General features: G+C 40.3%; 1 protein-coding gene across 1 annotated transcript in view; it reads left to right on the plus strand.

Annotated features, from left to right (window-relative positions):
• CTNNA3 (catenin alpha 3) overlaps nt 1–14,693 on the plus strand; it is a 1,794,797-nt gene that overhangs the window by 1,316,723 nt on the left and 463,381 nt on the right. The window lies entirely within an intron of this gene.

The raw sequence follows: 14,693 nt of genomic DNA on the forward strand, positions 1-14,693 counted from the left end.
ACTTCTTGCTTCATTTTCAGAGGGGTGGGGGAAACATATCCTTCTTGTTTTATATATTAAAATCTACATTTTCCTCCAAGCAGCTTTCATTGAAATTTATCAAAATGACCCCTCACTAACCAGAATTTTGAGCAATAAATTAAGTGAAAATGCTAATTATATCATTTTGATCTTAATCAAAGCTGAAAAATAGCATTTTTCTCTCCCATAGAGATATTATTTATGAAAAACACTTCCAACTATTCTATCCTCCACAATTAGCTAACAGAAGATTATGTTCACATCTGCTTCTTAGCTTGGACTTATTATTTATAAATAATCATCAAATTAAGTAATTGGAAATGTCATGTTCTGTGCTATGAAACCTTAATAGTTCACATTTTAGTAAATTAGTGGTTTATAAGCATATATGTGGCTTATGTTCCACTTCCTTCCTTTCTCTTTTAGACAATTCTCAGGTCTTAACCCTGCTTCCTGAAAATCATGAGAATCTATTATAAACTGTCTTTATTACTCAGATGTCCCTATTTTAGCAAAAAGCACCCTCAAGTGTTGTCATCAATGAAGAAAGGAAGCCGTACGCATTTATATCACAGCCCTTTTGGCAGCATAGCGCCTTTGATTGTGATCAGGCTGGTTGTTCAGCATCACACTTTCAGGATTTGATGATCTTCTAAATGTTTTCTCAACATTAGAAAGAATAGTTTCCCTATTACATCTTACAAATTTGCATTGTTTGTAGAAGTTTAATGTCAATTAAAAATAGGCACCATCTGCAGTGTTGCATTTCATTCAGACAGAGGCACTATATTGTCATCTCCATTTGAAGTCATTTATTCTGCCCCATGCTTCTCGGTTCTTCTACCTGTCAGAAATTACCTATGGGAAAGATTTTATATATATATAAAATCTTCTGGATGATGTAGTTTGTGGGGCTAGTAGTTTACATTCTTGATATCAACTTCATTTTTTCCATATAAGGTTTTGGGAAAAAGGCAAAGCAAAAATAAAAATAAACCAGGATTTTGTGTGTGTGTGTGTGTGTGTGTGTGTGTGTGTCTTTTACATATATTTTCCTACTCACAGTAAAAATCGGCAAGAATTTCCCCTTCAAAATAGAATCAATCTTGCTGACATGGCTGGAACAAAGTTTTCAGAACCTTATTTGCTAAGATGACATAACATAAGAAGTAGCTGCAAACATTCATTAACAATTGGAATTTGAAAGGTCTATGAGGGGTACCCCCAAAACAGAATTTTTTCAAAGCTGTACATTTAATTATTTTATAAAATAACCATATCACTTTCAAAGTACTCTCCATTACACTAAAAATATTTGGCAAATCTCAAATTCCATTCTTGAAAACATTTTTCAAACTCATCTGTTTGGATGACTGACAGCATCTCATTTTTTTTCCTTCACCTCTTCTACATCATCCATTTGCTATTCTTTCATGACCCTCTTCATTTGTGGAAACAAAAAAAAGTGTCTGTTGGACCTAGGTCAGGTGAGTAAAGTGTGTGGAGCAAGAGAGGCATGCTTTTTTGCCCAAAACTGGCACACTGAGATGGCTGCGTGAACAGGTACATTGTCGTGGTGGCAAAACCAGTCCCCTGTCTGCCACATTCAGGTCTTTTTGGTGGCACACTGTTATGTTATCTTTTCAGAACCTCTAAATAGAACATTTGATTAACAGTCTGACCTGTTAGTCCAAATGCACTATGAGTCAATATTTTTGTCCATTTGGGAAATTAATGGACATACAGAACCAAGTTTGTCATCAATCGACATTTCACCATTTTTGAAACAAGAAATCCACTCATACACTTGAGTTTTTTCCATAGTTCTGTCCTTTTAAGCTTTATTTAACATCACAACTGTTTATGTGGCATTTTTTTTTTCTGAGCAGGACACAAAATTTCCCAGCCACATGTAATTCTCTTAAATCAGCCATTATAAAAAAAAAATCACTGTGATCAGAGAGAACCTTCCTATGTGATGCTGCTGGATGCGCTCACTCAGAGTGTGGCCTGATGCTCGCCTTCATGCTACCAAAGGTCTGCTTGGCCTAGTAAAATTTCATTTTTTGATATGCCTTGTAATATGAATCTAAAAATGTTTGAAGTCCTCAAAAATGAAACACGTAAAGGTGATGTCCTATGCTTTAGTAAACTAAAAAGAACTGGGATCAGCCACTTTGAATCATACAGATACATGCTTTATGACTGTTAACTGACAGATTAAAGAGGAATGGTGTCATATTCATCATCAAAAAAGAACATTCCATGATCTACTCTGGAGCACGATATTGCCAATCATAAGGCAATTGCTATAGGCCTAGCAGGAAGGAGATTTCCTATTCTTCAAATGTTTCCATCAACAACTGATGTCAAAGGTGAAGAAACTGATGATTTTTACAATTTTTTGTAGTAGAAGTCAGACTAATTAAAGTGACACAATGAAATGTTCAAAAGCCTGGAGTTAGAAAATCTAAAAGGAAGAACACACTCAACATTTGTTAAGCTGAAAGAAATAGTGATAAATTCTAGGCTTAAGGTCAATATTGAAGGATTCTATGATCTGAGGAAGAAACCTGTCAGTGTAGGCATTATGCATAAGAATTTAAGGTTGGCAGTTCAAAACCACCAGGTGTTCTACAGGCAAAATATGAGGCTTTCCACTCTCATAAAGTTTTACAGCCTCAGGAACCCACAGGGACAGTTTGACACTGTCCTATAAGGTAACTATGAATCAAAATGGACTTGATGGCAGTTTTTTTAATGGTCAAATTATTGAACTATGGAGAATACTTTTTAAAACTTGAAAGGAATCCAGAACAACTATATTGAAATGAAGAATCCCTAATAGTACTGTCGGGTAAATATTGGACTACTAACTACAAGTTCAGGAGATCAAACCTACCATCCTCTCTGCACAAGATATATGTGACTGCCTGCTCCTGCGCAGTCTCGAAACCCCACAGAGGGTTGGTATGAGTCCTATTGGATTCAACGGCAGTGAGGCTTTTGGTTTGTTTTCAGGAAATAATTAGACTGCGTTTGATCATTTCAGAAGGGGACACGCAATCAAGATCCAGTGGTGCGGAGGGAAGAATTCATTGCTGCCCTAAAGGCACTACTATGGGAGAAAAGCAAGGCTCTGGGATGTGACAAAACATCAATTGCTGTGTTTGAACAAATGCATGTGCCTTTGGCAGCTCTCACCATCTATGCCATGAAGTTTGGAAGACATTTATCTGACAAAAAAGCTAGAAGAGATGCATATTTGTACACTTTTGAAGGATGGTGATTCAAAATAGTGTAGTGGGACGATATGATGCTATCACAGCCAATGGCGCAGGCCCCTACAGTGTTCCCTTCTGTTCTGCATCGAGTCACTGTGGGTTGGAGCTGACCCAACGGTGCCTAACAGCCAACCTGTCAATAGACTAAGAGACAGCCTTTCAAGCCGAGCAAGGGATTCTGCGCGCTTTAAATAAGGAGATCTGTGAATCAGGGTTGTCTCCTTCCGTCATAGTGATTCACTCTGTGTGGGAGCAAATCATCAATGAAGAAGGACTTGATGAGGAAGAATATGCCTCCAGGTGATGAGAAAGACTCCTCTGGAACTTGTCATAAACACACCATGGACCACGAAGAGAACCTGATAGCTCTACTGATGAAGACCAAGGCCTGGAGCCTTCCTGATGAGTCACTCCACAACATAGAGACAGTGAAATTCCTCACAGGTGGTTTGGGAAGAAACATGACGGAGAGCAGAGCATGCTCAGGTTTTCAAGGATTTTATTCAGAGGTTTCATTTCACTCCGAGCCCCAATCAATGTTTATGAAGCCACTGTTAGGAAATCAAATCTGAGCTGTGGTGTGATGGGCTGGGTTTTCTGGAGAAGCAAAACCATTAATAATTATATGTGTTTATGTGTGTGTATATATGTATATATGTGTGTGTGTGTGTGTGTATTAAGGTGATCAGATGTCCCATTTTTGGCGGGACAGTCCCTATTTTTAACAATTTGTCCACTTCCCGTGGCATTTTTAAAAAGTCCCGATTTTTTTTGAAAGAATGCATGACGAGCTAGGAAACGGCGGGAGAATGGGAAGGGAATATTGAATATACATAATACATAACACCATTCAAACAGCTGCTGATTTGTTGCCCGTAGATGTGGAAAATATTATTAAATATATTCTTATTTCTATATATACACTGTGCATTGAAATGCTTAAAGAATTTTGTGAAACAGTGGAAGTTGAATATCAGAAAATACTTGGATACAGTAAAATGCACTGGTTAGCTCTTTTTCCAGCTGTCGAAAGAATTTTGAAAATATATGATCCTTTGAAATCCTACTTTGTATCACAGGATAAATGTCCTAGAATTTTAGAAGAGTTTTTTGAAAAAGAATCTTCAAAAAGTTGGCTAGAGTTGGAACACAATCAAGCAGCTTTTTCAAAATGCTATAAAACTTATTGAAGGTGACAAAATTTCGATAATTGGAGTAGCAAATGAAGTTAATCATTTAAAATTTCAGTGTCAAGAGCGGTTAGAAAATAATTTTCTTCTGTTAGCTATCCGTAACAGTATAAGCCAGCTAGAAGAACAAGGTGCACTAAATCATGCAGATATCATGAATCACGTTAAAAAGTTCTATAGTAACTGCATAGATTATTTAGAAGAGTGGATGGTACATTACAGTGATATTGAACATTTTCATTGGGTTACATTAAAATAAGAACTTAATTGGAATCATGTGCAAAAATCATTCGATCATATTACTCAAAATTTCCCATATAGTAATATTTCCAAAATGATCATTTTAATGAGATATCATTATTTTAAAAATATATTGATAAGGAAAAGATTAAATCTTGGGCATCAGCAAAAATCACAATAGAGAACAAATGGTTAGAAACATTTCATCATATTGAAACAAACCATGTTCCATACAATAATGCCACTAAAAATTGTGGAATACGCGCTGTCCTTACCAGGAACTAATGCTGTGACTGAACGCGTTTTTTCTAAGGTAAATAAAGTGTGGACATCAGAAAAATCACAATTAAGTGTTGAGACTTTGAAAGCCATTTTATGTGTGAAATATAATTTAACAAACTCTTGTGAAAATTTTCATGACCTTTTAAACAACAATTGTAATCTACTAAAAAAATTCAAATGAGGAATATACCAAATAATAACATTTTTAATGTATTATATTTATAAATTGTACTTATGTTGAAATTTTAAAAATTACAATACTATTTTTTTGCATTCTCTGAAAATTTTTATTGCTCCATATAGACCAAATTTTTCATCAAAACCCCCCATTACCTCCCCCCCACCCCCGTCAATGGTGTCTGGCTTCCCAGTGTTAAAATCTAGTCACCTTAATATATATGTATGAGTATATATATGTATATATACCACACATGTGTGGTATATGTGCATGTGTTCCAAGAAATTTGTTCACACAGTTAAAGCTGTAAAGTCCAACTGGGTTAAAGTCTGCGGATCAGATAATAATCTGAAACTTATTTCATTGCTTCTCAGCCTTTTGACTAATATCAAATGAAAACTTATTTCACTGAGGCTGTCTCCTTTAATATTCACTCTACTCGCTGCCATGGAGTTGATTCAGAATTCCAGTGACCCTATGGGACAGAGTATAACTGTGCCTGTGTGTGACTACAAGTGCAACTTTTTATGGGACCTCTTTAAAGTGTTAAAAAGCAAAAATTTCCCTTTGAGGAATTAAATGTGATTGACTCAAACCATGTTATTTTCAGTCGTCTCGAGTGCCTAACAAGCAGGACAACGCATGAGAAAGAGCAATGAAGAATTGTTGCATGTGAATTATGGTGTTGGCCAAGAATAGCGAATAGTCCATGCTCTACAAACACATCTGCTTTAGAAGAACTACAGCCAAAATATTCCTTAGATATGAGGATGACAAGACTTTGTCCATACACCGCGGCCAGGCGCTTAGGAAACACTAGTCCCGCAAAGAGGGCGCACTGTTTGGTAACAAGAGGGAGATACTGACCCAGTGCCCCCACCCTGGGCTACAGCATATCGATGCTTATGAAGATGGGGCATAACTCAGCAGGGCTTCCTCTGTCTGTCCATTAGTTGGAACTAAATCAAACATCACCTGAAGAGCAGCCACAGAGCCCAGATCCAGAAATCCGCAGCCCAAATTCCAATGGAAGGCACATGCGTGAACCTGATGACGTATTCTTTCTAGTGGCGTGTACTGATGGCAATTGTTGGTGGTGACAAAGATGGATTAGGCCCAAGGAGAAGGTGTCAAAAACATTCATAGCTCTGCAATCTTCCTTTAAAAAGGCAAATAAAGGTGTTGAAAAGAGTTTAGAGCCCAAATGTTTTTGTGAATTCTCTTTACATGTCAGAATGACTTTGAAGTACAATTTATTTTAAAATCATGAAAACTACATACTAATTTGTGTCATTGATTTTATTTTTGATACAATTATCTTTCATTCTGTGGCCAAATTAAAGCATATTATTTTTCTTATATTGAGTTTCTTTTCTGTAAACATACATGTTGTTTATAGCTGACATTGATTCAAACCTGAGTTCTCTAGAGCAGAGGTTCTCAACCTGTGAGTTGCCACCCCTTTGGGGGTCAAACGACCCTTTCACAGAGGTCGCCTGATTCATAACAGTAGCAAAATGATAGTTATAAAGTAGTATCAAAAAGAATTTTATGCTGGGGGGGCACTACAATGTGAAGAACTATATTAAAGAGTCATGGCACTAGAAAGGTTGAGAACCACTGCTCTAGAGAAACAGAACCAGTGAAAGTGGCTCACACAGCTGTGGAAGCAGTTACATCCAGCCTGGCATGCATGTCTGGATCAAATATTAAGCTGGAGACTTTTTCTGACTCTTGTAGCTGATGAGGCTATTGAAACAGGAAGGTGGTCAAGAAGCAGGAAGACCCCAGGCTGGTAGAGGAAGCGATGCATGATTCCAAGGTCAACTGGCCAGGCTCATGGTTGCCCAGGTCAATGAATGTTAGGTCGGCAGGAATATGGCAGGCTGCTGATAGCTCTGAGGCTTGGGCGGCAATAAGGTGAGTTGTTGGCGCAAGTCCAAGATAGCAGAAATGTGTGTGACAGATGCAGGGCTTGTGCCAGCAAGAGAGACCAGCCTTCCTATAAAGCTTCTCTAAAGAGGATCAGGCCACACTCTACATGAAACGTCCTTTCAATTACAGCAGGGTGGTGACTGAGAAAGCAGACTGCGTTCCATCCTAATCCTTTTATAGCTGCTTTGCTGCTCCCAGAAGATCTCACTATAAAGTTTTTGCGTTACGTTACGAGCACACAGGAGGGAAGCTCCAAGTGCCAACCAGAGAGTCCCAACCCAGCAAAGTTTCCAAGAGATCTAACGATTACAATCCATGCCTTTTCAACTCGGCACTTATCCACATGTGCGTAAGCAAGCCACACAGATCATCCACGCAAAAGACAATACTAAAGTCCTACTACAGCTAAAAATGCATATAACGTAAAATACACTAACCCCATTTATACTTTATATTTTATGCACAAACAAAACAAAAATATTTGATGTACAAATACAGAGAGGAAATACTTATAACAATTACATTTCTATTTTGGCAACAGGCCGGGTGGCATCTAAAACTATCTTCTAGTATACACTTCTTGTTCTCATTCTGGCCCGGCAGGGGGACCCAAATTTTTATTCTGAAAGTGTTTGGGCTATTAGTAGTCATGCCAGAATTGAGTTGCTTTGGTTTACCATTTGCCTATCTCCTGGATTCCAGGCATATTCTTCTTGCCACCATTATCTAATACCATTCAAATTTCTCCTTGGTAATCGGGATCAATCACACCACTCAATACAGTAACAATTCTTCACCTGTCGATCTAGTGGTATGAAGAAATCCAAATGTGCAGGAGGCATTTTGAATTTCCAGTTCAATGGAATCCGTGCTGAGTAGCTAAGTGGGGCTATTCCTACCTTTGGAATTAAGGCCTCCAAAACTTAAGAGTACAGGTTTAGAGGGACAGGAAGTAAAATTGTTGCCAGTAGATCACTAGGAGTATTAGTGAGTAGTGCCACTCCCGTTTCCACCCTTTTCCTCCTGAACTTGTGAATCTTGGCTATTGGAGACACAATACCAGGTACTGGCTGCTGATTTAGACCTGATATAGCCTCCTGGAGAACCTTACCACAACCGTGCAAGGTGTTGCCCCCTACCTGGCACTACAATTGTGTCTTTACAAAACCCATTCCATCATTATGAAGATGCTTCAGGATTATGGTGAATATAGTAAAACCAGTGTATTCCGTGAGCATGATCCTATTGCCGCATTCCATTTGCTGTAAAGTTGATCTGAAGCAAAACTGTACGGGATACCATGCCAGTGGATAAATATTCTGAAAATTTATGTATGATAGTTTGGGCAGAAGCATTGTGTGTAAGGAAGGCATCTCCATATTCAGAATAAGTGTTTATCTCAGTAAGAGCAAAATGTTGCTCTTTCTATGAAGGAAATGGTTCAGCCAGCACGTTGCTCATTGATCTCCCCCAAGGAATGCCTCATGTCTTTAACTTGGTGTTGGTGTACGCTGCGGGAAGATTTGACATTCAGCAGTTGCAGTAATCATATTGGTCTTAGTGGGTGGGATTCGGTGTTTCTGAGTCCTTAAATAACCTCCATCCCTTCTACTATGGCCACTTTGTGGCCACCCAGTCAAACCATCGGCTGTCAGGGGAAGCCAGCCCCTAACACATCATTACGGATCCGGTAGGCTCAATTGTACAGTGATAATAAGCAAAGATCATAGTAAAGTTATAGAGAGCATGAGAGATAGAAGTGAAGTGTTGAAATAAATGGAGTCAGTCGCTTTTTATGGTAGCATGCTCACCTCTCCACTTGTTGGTCCACGTGGATGGAGAGGGAGAGAGATTTAATGCTAGCCCAGGCCTTTTATATTCTCTGGGGACATGCAAGCCCCCTAAACACAGGTGAGGATATACATCACTGGAAGGGACTGTCCTATGGGTAATACAGTAATGAGAGGGGGGTGGTCTAGGGACACACAAGCAATAGGAAGGGGAGGGATTGGGATTATACATGTGACAAGATGGGAAGATCCTAGGTTTAGGATGGAGGCTGAACTTTGACCTATTCCCTAGATCTCCATAGGATCCATTATCAGTAGGGTGTAAACCCCACCTACTGGAACCAAATAGATGTCTGCAGGCGTCCATTGTCTTTAAGAGAAGGGCGTGGGGCCTACTGCAGTCTGGCAACTGGGAGGATGGCTGTGAGCCACTGACCTCCCCCCACAAGTCCCCCTTTTACTTTACATATAAAATTCAAAAGCCACATGGGCGACATGGTTATTTTCTATACATTAAAAGCTGTCAAGGCAAAACTTCATGATCCAATTAATATAGCCAAAAATTTAGGCTTAATAGAAACATTTTGAATCCAGGTGCTGGTGAAAAAGTCCCCTATGTCATCTTCTATTGGAGGAAGGTATGAGAGAGGCTGGATGCCGTGGTGGGAAGAAATAGAGCCAAATAGAAATGTCTGCTTCTATAGTTAAAGCGGCTGGCTACACTGCAACCAGCTGTGTGCTTGTACGAGACAACCTCAGATCAGCACCATATAGGAGGGTAAAGTGAGGAAAAATGTCATGAGAATGTGATTAGGACTTACCTACAACTCACAAGGGTGGAGGTCCCCCTCTACCACTAGAAACCTAGGCTTCCAGGCTCCTTTGTGAGACAATGGAGGATTCGTCCTTAAACACTCTCTTCCCGTTCTGTGCTCCTCACGGTATTTGCCTTATGCGCGAACTTCAAAAGTGCCACAGAGGCCGTGTGACTCTCCTTCATACGCCTTAGCTTTCTATAGAAGCAACACGTGATAGCCAGGACGAAAATTGTGATAATGAGCAGCACTGTTAGGCTGGAACCCAGGCTATGAGAAATACTTTGAACCCAAGCACGAGGGTCCAATCCTTCCATGGCCTTCACCAATTGTTTAATTATATCAGAGCCAGGAGTTGCCTCAAGCCTGTCTTTGAATGTATAGAAAATATCCTTTTTAAGCTGATCAACATCCAATGAAATGTTTCCCTGAACTCGTGCAAATGTTTCCTAATCAAATCCCAATCATGCCATGCTACATTATATAGGTACGGAGTTACAGAAATCAGTTACATTCCAATCACATTATAACATTGACATGTCCAAAATCTTGATCTTGCAGTAAAAGTCTGCAGTAATAGTTCAGTCACTATTGTATAAAATGCTCAGTTATGATAGCGTCCCAACGTTTCTTTTAGACAGTGTCAGCAACAGAAGAAATATCTCAGTGGTCAACAATTGCCATTCTCAGGAATCTGTGAGGTCTTCTTGACGTTTTGGATAACTTCAGCAAAAGGACAGGGTCTGGTCACACATCAGCTTCCCTGCTTTCTTCTGGGCCCTGCTGGCTGAAGAGAAATCCACCTATCTCCTTTGCCTGTGAAAATATAAACGAATAGCCCCTCTCTTTGGAGTGTCAGTAACCTGAAAAAGGAAGTATGATTAATATTGGGTGGCTTCTCCATTTCTTCCTTGTCCATCTTTCTCCAAACGTGGTTGCGTCATTTTAAAGGAAGTCCATCAGGTCTATTCTATAAAAACATAAATGCATAGCCTTTTCTCCAGGTGAATGGACCTGGATCCCAAATGTGTTTTCCATCATCTTTGGATTTCTTACGATCAATTTTCTCTGTGGAATTAAAAACGTGTTTATCTTCCCTAATTTTATTATAAGCTTTCAGTAAGGAGAAAACATTTTTGGTTAAAATAACTAAATGAACTTTGTCACACGTAAGATTCCTCTTCTCACCCTTCTGTTTTAACAATTCAGATTTCAGAGCACTGCTAGCAGTCTCGGTTAACTTGCTAGGCTTTGACCCAGTATAAGGACTAGGAAGATTGAAAAAAATTCTTAATAAATTTGTTCAGCTGTTCTTGAAGCAACTTACCAAACAGACATTTTTTCTCTAAGCTTACCAATAAGGTTACAGGCTCAATTAAGCCGCTTTGCCCTTCAGGCTTCTCACACTGGATGATTTTACAACCTTGCAATCATCTCTCTTGGTTAACTTCGCTCATTCCCACCAAGCTGGATTTAGAGGAAGTGAATGGGAGGGTCTTAGGCCCTCCTGAATGCCCTAAGGAAATGGCCCTGTATCCAAAGTTTAAAACCCCTTTCTCTTCCATTTCTAATTCCCTGTGGGGGTGCTATTGTTTCCACACAACAGTATTCCAAAAGACCCCTTGATTTAAAGGGTGGTCAAACTTCTCAAGTACTCTTTCCTGATAAACATACATTTTTACTCTAGGAATGCAAGGAAGCAAAAATTGGCTTAAGCGATCTTCTTTCTTTATAAACCATGGTATATCAGAACTCATCACTGCCTTAATTTCTTCATAACCTTGATCAATAATTCCAGCAACGATCAGAACACCTTGAGAATTTACATTAGACTTTCCTAATAAACATCCCATAGTTCTTTCAGGTGGCAACTCCCAATTACTGCTCTTGATAATTTCTGATTCAATTACAGCTTTTGGCTTTACTTCACAACTCTGATCAACTCCAGTATCAACTTTAATTTCTTGAGTACTTAGGATAAAACTTCCTGATAGAAACTGTATTACTCTTTCAATAAGAGACTCTTGTTCTTTAGAATCGGCAAACAGCTGTGAGAGTTTTTGAGCCATTTCTTAGTTACTCAAACCAACTGCAGCGAGAACAGAGGCTGGGCTTTTGCCTGTTTGACTAGTTTTGGTCTCCTGCTGTGAGATTGGGAGACACCAGCCATTTCTGCCATTAAAAGACACTCTTGCTGTTTTAGGCAGAGGCCTTGACTCCTGAGCTTTGTTAGGCAGGACTTGGATCAAGCTCCTTCCTCTATGACCTGTGCTCCATTCAAAGGGGCTCGGCGCATGCCCCACTACCTGTTTTTTGGCAGGGCGTTACTTCCAGGGAAATGTCCTCTATTGTTAAACATTGAATGACCATGCTCTTCCCAATGACTACTTCTCTCGCAGCAGGGGCAGAGTCCAGTTCCCTCGGACTCTCTCCCTGGATCTTTTCCGCTGTGAATCGTCCTGTTCTTTTGCTATATCTGCCTGCAGTCTCTCTGGTAATGTCCCTCTGCTCCACATGTAAAGCATCTCCCTTTGGGTCTGGCATAGTTTACCAAAGCAACAGCCATGAGGTTGGCTCTGTGCTCATCTGTCCCTACATCCTTGCGAAGCCTGATATAACCTAACAGCGTGCTGCTCTGTTCTTTGAAAGGACGTATGGCAGCCTGACACGATGTATTCGAGTTCTCGAACGCTAATGTAAGAATAAGATTATCCACTGCCCCTTTGTCTGTTAAATTCTTGTGGACAGCATCCTGCAACCTGGATATAAAATCTATGTAAGGCTCATCATTCCTTTGCTTTACTGTTGTGTAACTTGGCCGTCTGCTTCCTGGTGGTATTAATTTCTCCCAGGCCTTAAGACAGACTTCTCGAACTTGAGCAAAAGTCTGCTCATCAAAGTTTAATTGTGACTCAATTGTGATAAAATTCTCATCTCCTAGCAACTGGTGAATCCCTATATCTATGCCCTCTTCTGCATTTTTGCGTGCTCGTGCAAGGGCTGCCTTGTTCCATAGCATCTGATATTGCAAAGATTCTGAAGAGGAAAGGCACACTTTCATCAAAGCTTTCCAGTCTGCTGGGATTCGGTTTTCCATATCTTGTCCCATCCTGTGGGACATTCAACGTGAATCCTGGAGGAGAGAGTGGGAATTGGGGGTGTACAAGAGGCACGGAGAATGAGGACAAGACAATATCCTGATCAAGTCCTGTTATTGAGTGGAAAGTTATAGCTTATATAGACCAGGGAAAGGGAAAAAACCACAGATGTTTCCCTGAGAACAATAGTGGGGGAAGCAAGCCACAGGTGTTTCCCTGAGAACAATAGTGGGGGAAGCAAAATGCAGATGTTTCCCTGAGAACAATGGTGGGGGAATCGGGATACAGATGTTTATATATAATCATTACACACATGTTTACCCAAGGTTGGAGCAGAGTTCATTCCGGGAATAGTGACCATAGAACAGAATTGTGCAGACAGATAGAGACTTCCTTATCTATGTCTGGCAAGATAAGTATGTCAAACACAGCTGTAGGCTGGCTCAGGCTAATGAATTCCAAGTAATGGCCAGGCCTCATGACTCTAGACAATATCTGCCACATTCTTGACCATACCAATTACAAATGGTGAATCTGGACCATAAGTAGATACTGCTTGCTTGAGATCTTTCAGTTGCTTAAAGGGAAAGGCAGTATATTGCCTTTATTGAGTCCCTTCGGGCTGCTGCTCGCCGGGCTCCCTGTCTATAATTCTAACGGGATAAGCCATTCTGAATTCTAAGTCTGCTTCATGAGCTATACACTTCTCCACCCGTGAGAGCAAAGGTGCTTCGCCTCTCACTTTCCCAGCCTCACTTGCTAGGTTAAGTCTCTCTATTTGCATTCCGTTGGATCTAATCTCTTCCCCACCAGCACTGGCTTGCTTGATAGTATTGGGATTCCCTGCACTATACTCTGGCGGGGCAGATGCTTCTACTCTGCAATCTGCTGATACAAACTTCACCTTCTCAGCTACACCTAAAATCTTCTCATCTGCCTGAAGCTCATTCTGCCTGCTTCTCACCTGATTTAAGTCTGTGTAGTTCAGAGGTTTCTCACTACTCTGCTGGTCTTGATCTTTCGTTCTCTCACCTTGCAGTGGCTCCAACACTGCTTTAATCTGCACCCACAGATCCCAGGTCTCCGTGGGTATGCTCTGTCCTTCCCTGTGAGCTTTTCTTAAATTAATGGCTACCTTTTCCCAGATCTCCATATCAAAGTTTCCTGACTCCGGAAAAGAAGAATTAAATTTCTTTACCAATTGAAGAAACTCTTTCATTCTCTTATTCGTTACCCTTACATTTTGTTTCTTCAAGAGGTGGCAAAGAGTGATACCATACTCTGTATCCTTGCTCTTTGCCTGACCCATATCTCACTCGGACTAAAACACACACTTAAAAAATAAACTAGAAAAAATGTCCCGATTCACCCTCACTGTCCGATGAGGCCGTACAACTGTTACACGGGATGTAACTCAAAGAGTTCTTTTCCCACAGGGCCCCACGTAATGGGCGCCAGTGTCAGGGGAAGCCAGCCCCTAACACACCATTACGGGTCCGATAGGCGCAATTGTACAGCGGTAATAAGTAAAGATCATAGTAAAGTTACTGAAAGCATGAGAGGTAGAAGTGAAGTATTGAAATAAATGGAGCCATACGCGATTCATAGTAGCATGCTCACCTCTTCCCCACTGATGGTCTACATGGAGGGAGAGAGCGAGCGAGATTTAATCCTAGCCCAGGCCTTTTATATTCTCTGGGGACATACAAACCCCCTAATTACAGGTGAGGACATACGTCACTGGAAGGGGCTGTCCTATGGGTAATACAGTAATGAGAGGGGGTGGTGTAGGAACATACACGCAATAGGAAGGGGAGGGATTGGGGTTACACATGTGACAAGATGGGCAGATCCTAGGTT

The sequence above is a fragment of the Tenrec ecaudatus genome, chromosome 16, assembly GCF_050624435.1.
Source record: "Tenrec ecaudatus isolate mTenEca1 chromosome 16, mTenEca1.hap1, whole genome shotgun sequence".
Classification (NCBI taxonomy): domain Eukaryota; kingdom Metazoa; phylum Chordata; class Mammalia; order Afrosoricida; family Tenrecidae; genus Tenrec; species Tenrec ecaudatus.